We start from the raw sequence: 11,076 nt of genomic DNA, 5'->3' as shown, positions 1-11,076 counted from the left end.
AAGTAACTGAAAATTGGCAGTGCTAACATGCTGAAAGGGCTGCTCTCCTCTCCTAGCCATATATGTGCCTTAAATTTGTCAATTTTAAATAATTAATGTTGAGTTTTGTCTTATGGAAAGGCATCATTACCTAAAATAAATATCCATTAAAAAACTTAAGAAGCACTGGGAACTGTGTATCATGGGTAACTGATCTTCCTACTTGTCTGGTCAAAGTTACTACTTTGAAGAGAGGTGAAAAAGCTATGTGATAAATGATATCCACTAGCAAGTTGTTCCCAGTGGACTACTGAAATGCATAATCTGAACAGATGGGAAGTTGGCTCATGTTCCTGTTGATCCTTCTCCATGCTGGTGGATGAGAAGCTGGACATGAGCTGGCAATGAGCACTTGCAGTCCAGAAGGCCAATAACTGTATCCTGGGCTGCATCAAGAGAAGCGTGTCCAGCAGGTCGAGGGAGGTGATTCTGCCCTCTACTCCGCTCTGGTGAGACCTCACCTGGAGTACTGTGTCCAGTTCTGGAGTCCTCAGCACAAAAAAGGTATGGACCTGTTGGACTGGATCCAGAGGAGGGCCACAAAACAAGATCAGAGGGATGGAACACCTCTCCTATGAGGAAAGGCTGAGAGAGCTGGGGTTGTTCAGCGTGGAGAAGAGGAGGCCCTAGGGACGTCTTACTGTGGCCTTTCAGTACTTAAAGGGGGCTTTTAAGAAAGATGGGGACAAACATTTATCAGGGCCTGTTGCAATAGGACAAGGGGAAATGATTTTAAACTAAAAGAGGGTAGATTTAAATTAGATATAAGGATGAGGGTGGTGAAACACTGGAACAAATTTCCCAGAGGGGTAGTAGAAGCCCCATCCCTGGAAACATTCAAGGTCAGGCTGGATGGGACTCTGAGCAACGTGGTGTAGTTGAAGATGTCCCTGCTCACTGCAGGGGGTTTGGACTAGGTGACCTTTAATGGTCCCTTCCAACCCAAACTGTTCTATGATTCTGTATCAAAATGCTCCATATAGAACTAGTTCCTACTTGTTCTACAGAGGGCTCAGGATTGAGAATTCTTTGTGGAAGAGATAATCTCAGGGAAAGGAATTATCTCTTTATTGGAGAGGAAAGGAACCCTTGCAATTTCTCAGATAAAACCTTTTGTAATTATGTATCATTATAAAAAATGATTACTTTTCTTTGTTGCCTGGAAATATATTATTAAATCTTTGGTATTCAGCATTTTTTGGTAACTTTCCAACTTTCTTATTTAAAAAGAATTAATTTACTTTTATTATTTTTTTATTTTCTAATAAAAGTCTTAGCTTCATGGAGATTTCCATGCATAACTAGAAATATTTTGTACTTAAATTACCTTTAAAAGTGCCAGTTTGCAAGGTGTCTTAGTTAAGTAATATCTAAACAGTCAGAAAATACATTCTGCCAACTGTGAGCAATTTTGATCCTGACATAATAGCATTATTTTGTGAATATACATTTTAGAAAATAGAATAATTTTTTTCTTTCATCTATAAACTTTTAAAGCATATTTTTTATTTTTAATAAATCAAGTATGCATAACAATTTTTTGATTAATTTGAATGGCACAATTTATTCACTGACATAATATTTTACTGTAACACTGTAAACTTGTAAGAGGCTAGTATATTTCCCTCAATTCATCTCTCAGTAATCTTTGTTCCTTGCAGCTTAGGATGTTCAGACATAGCAGTCTCCTAATCAGTATACCGTGTGGTTTTTTTATAATCATCTGCTCCTCCATTGCTATAAAGCTAATCAGTAGCTGTTCAGTTAGAGCAAATGCTAAAGTGTTACTCTTTCTACTGAAATTTTCTGTGAAAGGAGAAGAGAAAGCAACAAATGCAGCTCCATAAGGAGGTAGTTCTCATGGTTTGGGTTTACAGGATGTGCTCCAAGGTGCTTTCTGAGTTCCTTCCATCTCAGGTTGCAGTGACTCTGTGATAACTTCAAACAGCTTGTTTGAAGCAGCAGTTTTAATCAACTAAATACCAACCTTCTCTCTCAGCCTGCCCCCAATTAGCAATTAAACAAGATCTATGAGGCTTAATTGGTATATTACTCTCCCCAGAATTTTTTCACTGTATGCCATATGCTTTAAGATTTTTTCTGTTGCTTTGGGCTACACAGATTCTTGAGAATGGGTAAGCACTAATTTTAAGAACAGACGATGCTGTTATTCTGATGATACATTGGCAGATTAATTCCAATGCTGGGTGTTATCAGTGTCTTTAAATTGTTGGCTTTCAGATTGAGTTGTAGCACCTGTACAGCAGAAAACACCAAACATTCGTTCCCCAGGAGCCACTATCTACCTGCAGCAGTTTGAAGCAGGACACATTACAAAAGAAAAAAGGATCTGAAGAACTCAGTCATGAGAGAGAAAATCAGATACTTTTTAAGAATGAAGGGATATTTTGAGGACTCTTTGAGTGCAACTTTCAGCTGATAAACTTATGCCTTTTTCTGTGTGGTGCAGAAAAAGATGCTAGGATTAGGGTAGTAAACTGAGAAGGCTTAAAAAGTGTGTGTGTGAGTATGTGTATATAGATACATATATATACACACACACACATATACACACTTTCCCAAAAGAGTAGGTAATGGGAAATAATAATATATGAGTGTAGGAGGAATTAAACAATTAAATTTACTGTCCCCCACCCCAAAACTTGAAACCAAAGTTTTTGCTTCCCTGAAGGGTTAAAAAAATATTATTTAGTCCCTCAGAAGTGTGACAATACACTGTTATGTCTCAGCTATCAAGCTGTGGAGATGTCGACCTCAGTGTTTGGGAAGGTCGCTATGCCCAGGACAGTGAGTTGCACATGGTCTAGTGACAAGTATCATTAATACCATATTTGCCAAAGCGGAGGAACTTTCTCTTAGCCCGACAACTCATTTGGTACCAGCTCCCCACTTCTCCTTTTTTCTGATTGTTTCCCTGGCTGAAAGAGAGACCCACCATTGAAGCAGGAGTGGTGATGCCAGGAGACAGGGGAGAACATTATTCCCTCTGATGTAGCTCCCTGTCTGCAGCAACTGGAGATACTGCCATTGTAGTATGATAGTCAGTATGTAAAACCTACAACAGAAAGAATTTTCTGATTATTCATAGTTGTGTGCAAAGTGCTTAATGTGTGAAAAACCTGTTACTGTTTCCTGCAATATGAAATGTGGTGATCAGATGAGGGAGCAAATCTGTTTCTTTTTTCCATGTGGAGCTTTACAGCTGCTCGCCTAAGAGAAGAAAAGGGAGAGGAGGAGGGGAAAAAGGAGGGACTAAACTGGCAGTGAAAAGGCAGAAAATTTAGAAGAGGAAAGAAGTATGGGAATGATAATTGAGGGTTATCAGACATATGAAACTGATACGACTGTGCTGGCTGCAGACCCAAAATGTCCAGGCATTGTGCTTGGACTTAGAGTAAGTATTGCTCACACTGGGCCTTACTTTGAGTGAAAATGTCCAAAGGATGACAGAGCTAAGGTGAAGGTCAAGACAGACAACAAGGTAAAAACTCATTTAGCACTTAATGTCTGGCGAGTTTCCCCCTCTGTGTCCCATAGTGACTACAAATATCTTTTATAGTACTTTGTACTGCACATGATTGACCAAGAAGAGGCATTGCCAATTGTAACTGCAACTAAACACAAGGTATAGCCCAGTGCTATCATTATTATTTTGTCCAAGTGAACCCCCTTGCCTGTCACAGCTCTGAGATGCCTACCTGAGGGAATGGTCTCCTGGGCAGGTGGCTGTGGTTAAAGGGTTAACAACTTTGTTGTTTTCTCAGGGCATGGGATGTCCTGGTGGCCTCTGCCTCCTTTAGCATTGGTGTGTGCCCTCACGCCATACCCTGCAGTGTAAAGTACAACCTTTTGGTTTAATGCTGGGGAAGAACTACTATAATGACTTGCAAGACAACCCTTATGCTGCTTCAGAAACTATGAATTGAAAAAAACCCATGTACCATAATAATAATAATTTCCAGGGCCACAAGGACACCACAGGGGCTCAGAGGGGATCCAGGGTAAGGTGTTATGTAATACAGCTCTGTGTGCTGCTTGGGGTCAGAGAACAGTCCTTAGCCCTATTTCAGTTACTAACATATTTGTAACCATAGGAACCATTTCTTGTTCGTCAGGCACATAACTGGATTAAGAACATTGATAAATCTCAATCCTAAAGTGTGTATCTACCTATGCAGGTACTTCACTAACTGCCAGTAAAGCACTGTTGGTCTTTTAATGTAACTGTTGAAAGTAGTGGGCTGTCCTCACTTGAAAATTGGTTCAGGTGAGAAAACCAGCATGACAAGAAGGCAACTGTAATACTAATTTACGTGCCTTATGTGGAAAGAAAGTATAATATAGCAGCATTTTGAACCATAGAATGTTGTGAGTTGGAAGGGACCCACAAAGATCATCAAGTCCAACTCCTGTCCCTGCACAGGACAATCCCAAGATTCAGACCATGTGTCTGAGGGCCTTGGACAAATGCTTCTTGAATATTGTCAGGCTTGGTGCCATGACTGCCTCTCTGGGGACCCTATTCCAGTGCTCCACCACCCTCTGCCTGAAGAACCTTTTCCTAATGTCCAACCTAAACCTCCCTTGGCACATCTTCCTGCCATTTCCTCTGGTCTTATCATTGGTCACCAGAGAGATTAGATCAGCACCTGCCCCTCCTCTTCCCCTTGTGGGGAAGTTATAGACTGTGATGAGACTGCGAATCAATATAGCAGCACTTCATAATTTTATTAAACACATTTTTCATGGAAGGAATCAGTACAGAAAAATCACTTATGGGAAATAAAAACTTAGGAAGTGATACCTCCTCTTTCTTTTACAGCACTTATCCTCCGGATTTTTGTATGCATACCACAACTGTGGAATGGTTGTACAGATATACACTGGTAGGCACGACCTGGCCTTATCATTAACAGGTCAAGCCATGACAAACTTTTTCAGTTTACTCAGATGGCTCTGAAGCTTGTAAGGTCTTCCTGATATACAGAGCATAAGAGAAAAGCTGATATTAATTTAGCACGTACTCTATATCCGTTTGCTGCAGAGAGCTTTCACTGTGATGTTGTTTCAAATAAAAGTGTAACCTTAAAAGGTTTCTAAATTATTCCATTTTTATTTGTAAAAAAATTGTTGAACTTGTTAGTCACTATTTTTACATTTAAACCAGTTGCTAAAAGATATGGTGAGTCTGAAGTGTGTTTCATTATTATGTTCTTCAGTTTACACCTTTAAAAGCATCAGATGAGGCACTATTTTTTGGATTATGAGAGCTGCTCTCTTGAGGCTGTATCTTTTCATGATTCTTTTTTCCTTAATAGGACTTTGAGAATACCAAAGACCTTAGCAGTAGTTACGTTTGATGCAAAAATGTGTTATGATTGGAATGTATCTATCCACTTTTGAGCAGAGGATAGTGAATTGAACAGAGACTTTTTTTTTTAATTGTGAGACTTGTACTTTAATGGAAAATTTTGGCTAAATTGGTTTTTATTGGCACCATTTGAGCTTTGCAGTTTTCTGCCTGGACTCCAGCTGCCTTGCTACAGGGATGAGTGTGTCCTGCAAGTTCCGTGCCATGAGTACAGCCCCATGCTGGGCACCTGAACTGGCATTAGGTGCCTTGGTGACCAAATGGGACCCCAGCTGTCAGATTTGAATTCAAAAAGCTTATATAAATGCTTTGTATTGCTTTATGCAGCATTGTGCAGACTTCTTGCATTCCTCTGCAAGTATTTAGCTGATTAAGGCAAAGTGGGTTTTGTTGCAGTTTTGAAGACCCTGCAACATTTATGCCTCCACCATTATCCGCAACTGATAAACTGAACTACTCAAAGGAATAAAGACAAGGACATTTCAGGCATTTTTTTCCAGAACTAGAGCCTTATGCTTGTCTCCTCAGAGAGAGGCACAAGTTGTTGAGTTGGAATATCCCTCGAGGTGAATTCTTTCTACACTTGAGTTTCACCTTTCTGACTTAGTTTCTGTGCTTTTAAAATGAATATGATAATTACTTACTGTCTAGTAATGCTTAGAGGATTAATTACATAATATCAGGGATTTTAAAAATTATGAAAAGTTACAGAAACTGCTATTACTAGATTAAGCTATAATTCACAGTACTTACTTTGCTTTTCAGTTAACACTTAAACAGAAGTATTCTGTTCTGAGAAGTTAGCTGAGAAAAATAATTACTGAAAAAAGTTAAGCTACAATAATGTGGAGAAACAAGAAACACTTAGAGGAACATGCTTTGCATGTTGTTAGTCACAGCTCAGCAGTGCAAACTTATGTTGCTTGCAAAATGGTACCTAATGTATTGAGTTCATTTGCAAGTTAAAAATTGCTATTTTATGATAATTCTTATCATCTCATCAAGGTTGGTCATGCTCTTCTGAGTATCTTCAATTAACAGAACTGGCCTCTTTATATTCTGAGACTGGCAATTGATTACACTCAGTTTTTGAGGATGTCTTCTTTGTTATTGGCAGTTGGGTGGGAGGGAATGTGTGATTACTCAAAGTGAAAATCAATCTGACTATTAATTGTCATATTGCAGAAAGAATATACATTTTAAAATGAAACTTAATATTTTCTAAAATGCAGAAGATGTTTTCTAACATGTCACAGCTCAGGTCAGTAGGTGAAACTCCACTAAATTCAGTGGGTCCAGGATCTCATATCTGTGGTCTCCATGGTAAAATATGATAAATGACAAAACCAGAGCAGATTAGCAGCACAGAGTTCACGTGTTTGCTGATCCTTTATTTGATCCTAGAACTAAGCCAAAAATTATTATTTTCTTGTTGGAAATGGACTTTTTGAGGGGAAAAAAAAAAAAAAGAAAAAAGTAAAAAATTTTTTCTAGAATAATAATAATGCTAGGTAAATTGCTGTAGTGCCTTGTGGGCTTTATGAATATACCATGTTCACAAATATTTTAGTATCATAAAGATCTGAATTCCCTGACTGAGCTGTAGCTCTCCTGTCTTCTTTTACTACAGATCACTGCATACTAAAATTTGCCTTGCTTATACCACTTTAACTAATGCTACTACAGTTACAGATAAATGTTAATTTACCTGCTTTAATGATAAGCTGCTATGGAAAGTCATACCACACACATAACCATTCAAATTATTAGCAATAGACCTAGCTATGGTATGATAAATTGGTTAGTAGGATGATCCACCATAAAGCTAAGCCTGCAAAAACCCTGCAGACCGGGTTTTGTTGGATGAGTGGAGTGAGTGGAGTGAGCTCACCCTGATGTAACATGATCATTAGATCCCCTCTGAGGAGGGAACAGGAACTTATGGACACAAAGGAAGTGGGTGTGAGACCTTCCCATTCAGGGGCAGCCAAATGCTGTATTTATGCTGCCTTAGCCACAATTTCAAAGTGATTGATAGGACCCTGAAGTTGCATGAAGCCTTTGTCTATGTGTAACATAGTGTGTCATAAAATATCAGATGTTCCCAGACTCTAGGGGTTTGTGCCTAAATGGGTTTGCAGACCTAAAATGGGAGAAGTATAGAAAAACCCAAAGGTTTTTGGCCATGTTCAGTGTTCTCATTGAGCTCAGAGTCCTGCATTATATTTCTTTAAAAACAAAAACTTCTGCTGATACATTACATATGTATCACCTGGTGCCATAATGGGCTATTACCGTAAGAATATGGAGGAAGGAGAAATAGGAAAAGCATTCGAATCATAGAATGTTGTGAGTTGGAAGGGACCCACAAGGATCATCAAGTCCAACCCCTGTCCCTGTACAGGACAATCCCAAGATTCAGACCATGTGTCTGAGGGCCTTGGACAAATGCTTCTTGAATATTGTCAGGCTTGGTGCCCTGACCACCTCTCTGGGGAGCCTGTTCCAGTGCTCTGCGACCCTCTGGGTGAAGAACCTTTTCCTAATGTCCAACCTAAACTTGCTCTGGTGCATCTTCTCACCATGTCCCCTGGTCCTATCATAGGTAGCCAGAGAGAAGAGATCAGCACCTGCCCCTCCTCTTCCCCCTGTGAGGAAGTAATAGACTGCGATGAGATCTCCTCTCAGTTTCCTTTTCTCCCGTCTGAATAATCCAAGCAACTTCAGCCTCTCCTTGTACGGCTTCCCCTCTGAGCCCTTCACCAATTTTGTGGCCCTTCTCTGGACACTCTCTAGTAGCTAGAAAACCTCTTCACAAATTATTACTGCAACAGGAGTCACAGTATAAAAGATGCAACTTCTGATTTCCAAAGGACATTTTGCTCTGAAGTAAACTCCACAGCAGGTTGGGTGTCCACATGCTTGGGATGTTTAGAAAACTAATGACTGAACAATCAAGCATGAACTTGCTATGTGTAAAGGGAAGATCAAAACTATGTGAAAATACAAGTATATTTTTCAACATAGACTAGAAAGCATCAGGCCAACCTTGCTGAACCTGAAGATTAGTCCCATAGCACTTCAGAGGTGGAAAAGGAATGTCCAATGCAAATCATAGTGCTCTCTGCTCTGTGGGTTTGTCTGTGGCACAGATATAGTGGTGCTATCTGTCTCTTTCTGAAGGAGAGAAGATAAAGATTCTTTCTATGAAAATACCTGCTGGTGATCGGCATCTCTTTTAGATGATGAAAGATTCAACTTTCTTCCATCAGCAGAACCCTTGGTGAAATTTCATTTGCAAAGGAGGGGAAATGCTATGGCAGGATGAACAGATATGATCAGAAAAGGTGTTGTAGCAAAGACAAGCTATCAGAAAGCAGGATAACAAACTGGATAATTGTGCTTCATGAGCATTTGCCAGGGAAAAAGAAAAAATCCACACACTTTCTTTTGGACTGTTGATAAGAGACAGTTTCAAAGCAAAAGTCCAATTGACTTGAAAATTGCATAAGAAAGCAGTACAGAGAGGATCATTCACATACTGAGAGGGTTTTTCCCCTTCACTTGCTTAAATTAAATACAAAATTTTCTATCTCACTAAGGTTAGGCAGTGTGTAGGATCATAGAAATATCTTTTTCACCCCAAAGGGCTCAGGAAAATTTTTTCCAAATAAAAAAAAATTGCCTAGGAAGTTACACAGAATACTGTGCAAGAAAACCCCCTTCCAGCTTCTCTCCATCTAGTTCTACTCATCTATATGTGAAAGTACAACTTCCAGCTCACAATTTCAGACCAGTTTCAAGGTGGATGTTATGAGGCAGAAGTTGCCAACTGAAATAGCTAGTTGCCCCGTTGATCAGAAACTGTGGAGCTGAAGCAGACCCTAAATATGTCATCACTAGCTTCTTTCAGCAATTACTATTGCTTGCAAATTCAAAGACTTAATTTTAAGTCTTGCCATATTACTAAACAAAAAACGCTATAATTTCTAGGTTTAAAATAACAATTTTTTGCACAGCTCTAATTGTTTTGTAGTGACCACATCAGCTGTGGCCTAAAGCTCCATCACTTTCTCGTTTATGTTCTGGAATAGAATGGAAAATCACTACTGTTATATTTGTGGCTGTCACAAATATTGATGGAAAAGTAAATGATGGCCAGGAGAGGATCTCTGCACAAAGTCGTACGGATCCTTTGGTAAGCAGGACCCATCCAGGTTTTAAAATAATTTTGTGTCAGATCATGTACCTTGCAAGAATCACCAAATATATTGCAAAGGAAAGGGTAGATTCTGCATCTCTTTGGTGTCTGTGGTTCAGGTTTTCCTTCTTGGCAGAAAAGCTTTAGCTGAGCACTGGTTGTTTAATAACTTAGAACAGTCTTTGGGCTTTAGATAGTGTGAATTTACATTTCTTGTCTTGCATTGTAAAGCTCAGGCAAAGATTACCATTTTGATGTATTTGTTCTCATCTATAGGTGTCAATCATACATAACGCGAGTCAATTGCTGTTCAGATCCCTCTATTGTGTCAGCTGTGCGGGGTCTGGACACCCTTTGCTCTTAAATATTTGAGTTTGTCAAGTCTAATTCCCTCTTATGGTCAATCTACCTGATTCACTCTGTATTATAATTATAAATACTTAGTCACAAAGGAAGGGGGGGGAGTTAAACATGTTTAGTACTCTTTTTGATAGGGAAGTCTGCTGCCTCCCTGGGGCCTGGGTTAGGGCTATTAGTAAGAACCTCCCTGGTGTGGTGTGGCCCTCAGACTACTACCGACTTTTGGTCATCCAAGCTGGTAGTGACAAGATTACAGAGAAAAGTGCAAAAGCAATTAAGAAGGGCTTCAGGCCACTAGGGAGACTGATTGCAGGATCAGGAGCACAGGTGGCGTTCTCCTCAGTCCCTTCAGTGGCAGGAGGTTTACTGACAGGAACAGGAAGGTACACCTGATCCACACATGGCTTAGAGGCTGGTGCCACAGGTAGAGTTTTGGTTTCTTTGATCATGGGGAGGTTTACGCAGCACTGAGGCTACTGGCAAAAGATGGGATACAGCTGTCTCAGAAGGGAAAAAGGATCCTGGGGCAAGAATTAGAGGGGCTCATTGACAGAGCTTTAAACTAGGTTGGAAGGGAGAAGGGGATGTAACTGGACCTGCTAACAGTAACCTAGGGGGAGCATGCCTGAAGAGCACCACAATGGAATTCCAGATGCTCCAGCCAGTAAGTCAGCTTCACTGGGGACCCAACTTAATGCTTCTATACTAATGCACCTAGCAGGGGGAATAAACAAGAGGAGTTGGAGATGTGTGCGTGCCTGCAGGGCTACAACCTGATTGGCATCAGGGAGACATGGTGATGTCTAATCTAAATCTACCCTCTTCCATTTTAAAGCCATTACCCCTTGTTCTATCACTACCTGCCTTTGTAAAAAGTCCCTCCCCAGCTTTCTTGTAGCCCCTTCAGGTACTGGAAGGCTGCTATAAGATTTCCTTGGAGCCTTCTCTTTTCCAGGCTGAACAGCCCCAACTCTTTCAGCCTGTTCCCATAGGAGAGGTGCTCCAGCCCTCGGATCATCCTGGTGGCCTCCTCTGGACTTGTTCTAACTGCTCCATGTCTGTCTTGTGATGGGGGCTACAGAAC

The 11,076-nt window shown here is 40.2% G+C and overlaps 1 protein-coding gene across 1 annotated transcript in view; it reads left to right on the top strand.

Annotated features, from left to right (window-relative positions):
• OCA2 (OCA2 melanosomal transmembrane protein) overlaps nucleotides 1-11,076 on the top strand; it is a gene marked incomplete at its 3' end in the record, with an annotated part of 53,167 nt that overhangs the window by 35,543 nt on the left and 6,548 nt on the right. The gene's annotated exons all lie outside the window — the stretch shown is intronic.

This window comes from Antrostomus carolinensis, unplaced genomic scaffold (genome assembly GCF_000700745.2).
Source record: "Antrostomus carolinensis isolate BGI_N321 unplaced genomic scaffold, ASM70074v2 scaffold16802, whole genome shotgun sequence".
Lineage (NCBI taxonomy): Eukaryota > Metazoa > Chordata > Aves > Caprimulgiformes > Caprimulgidae > Antrostomus > Antrostomus carolinensis.
The sequence above is the reverse complement of the archived record's forward strand: the minus strand, read 5'-3'. Positions and strand labels throughout refer to the sequence as shown.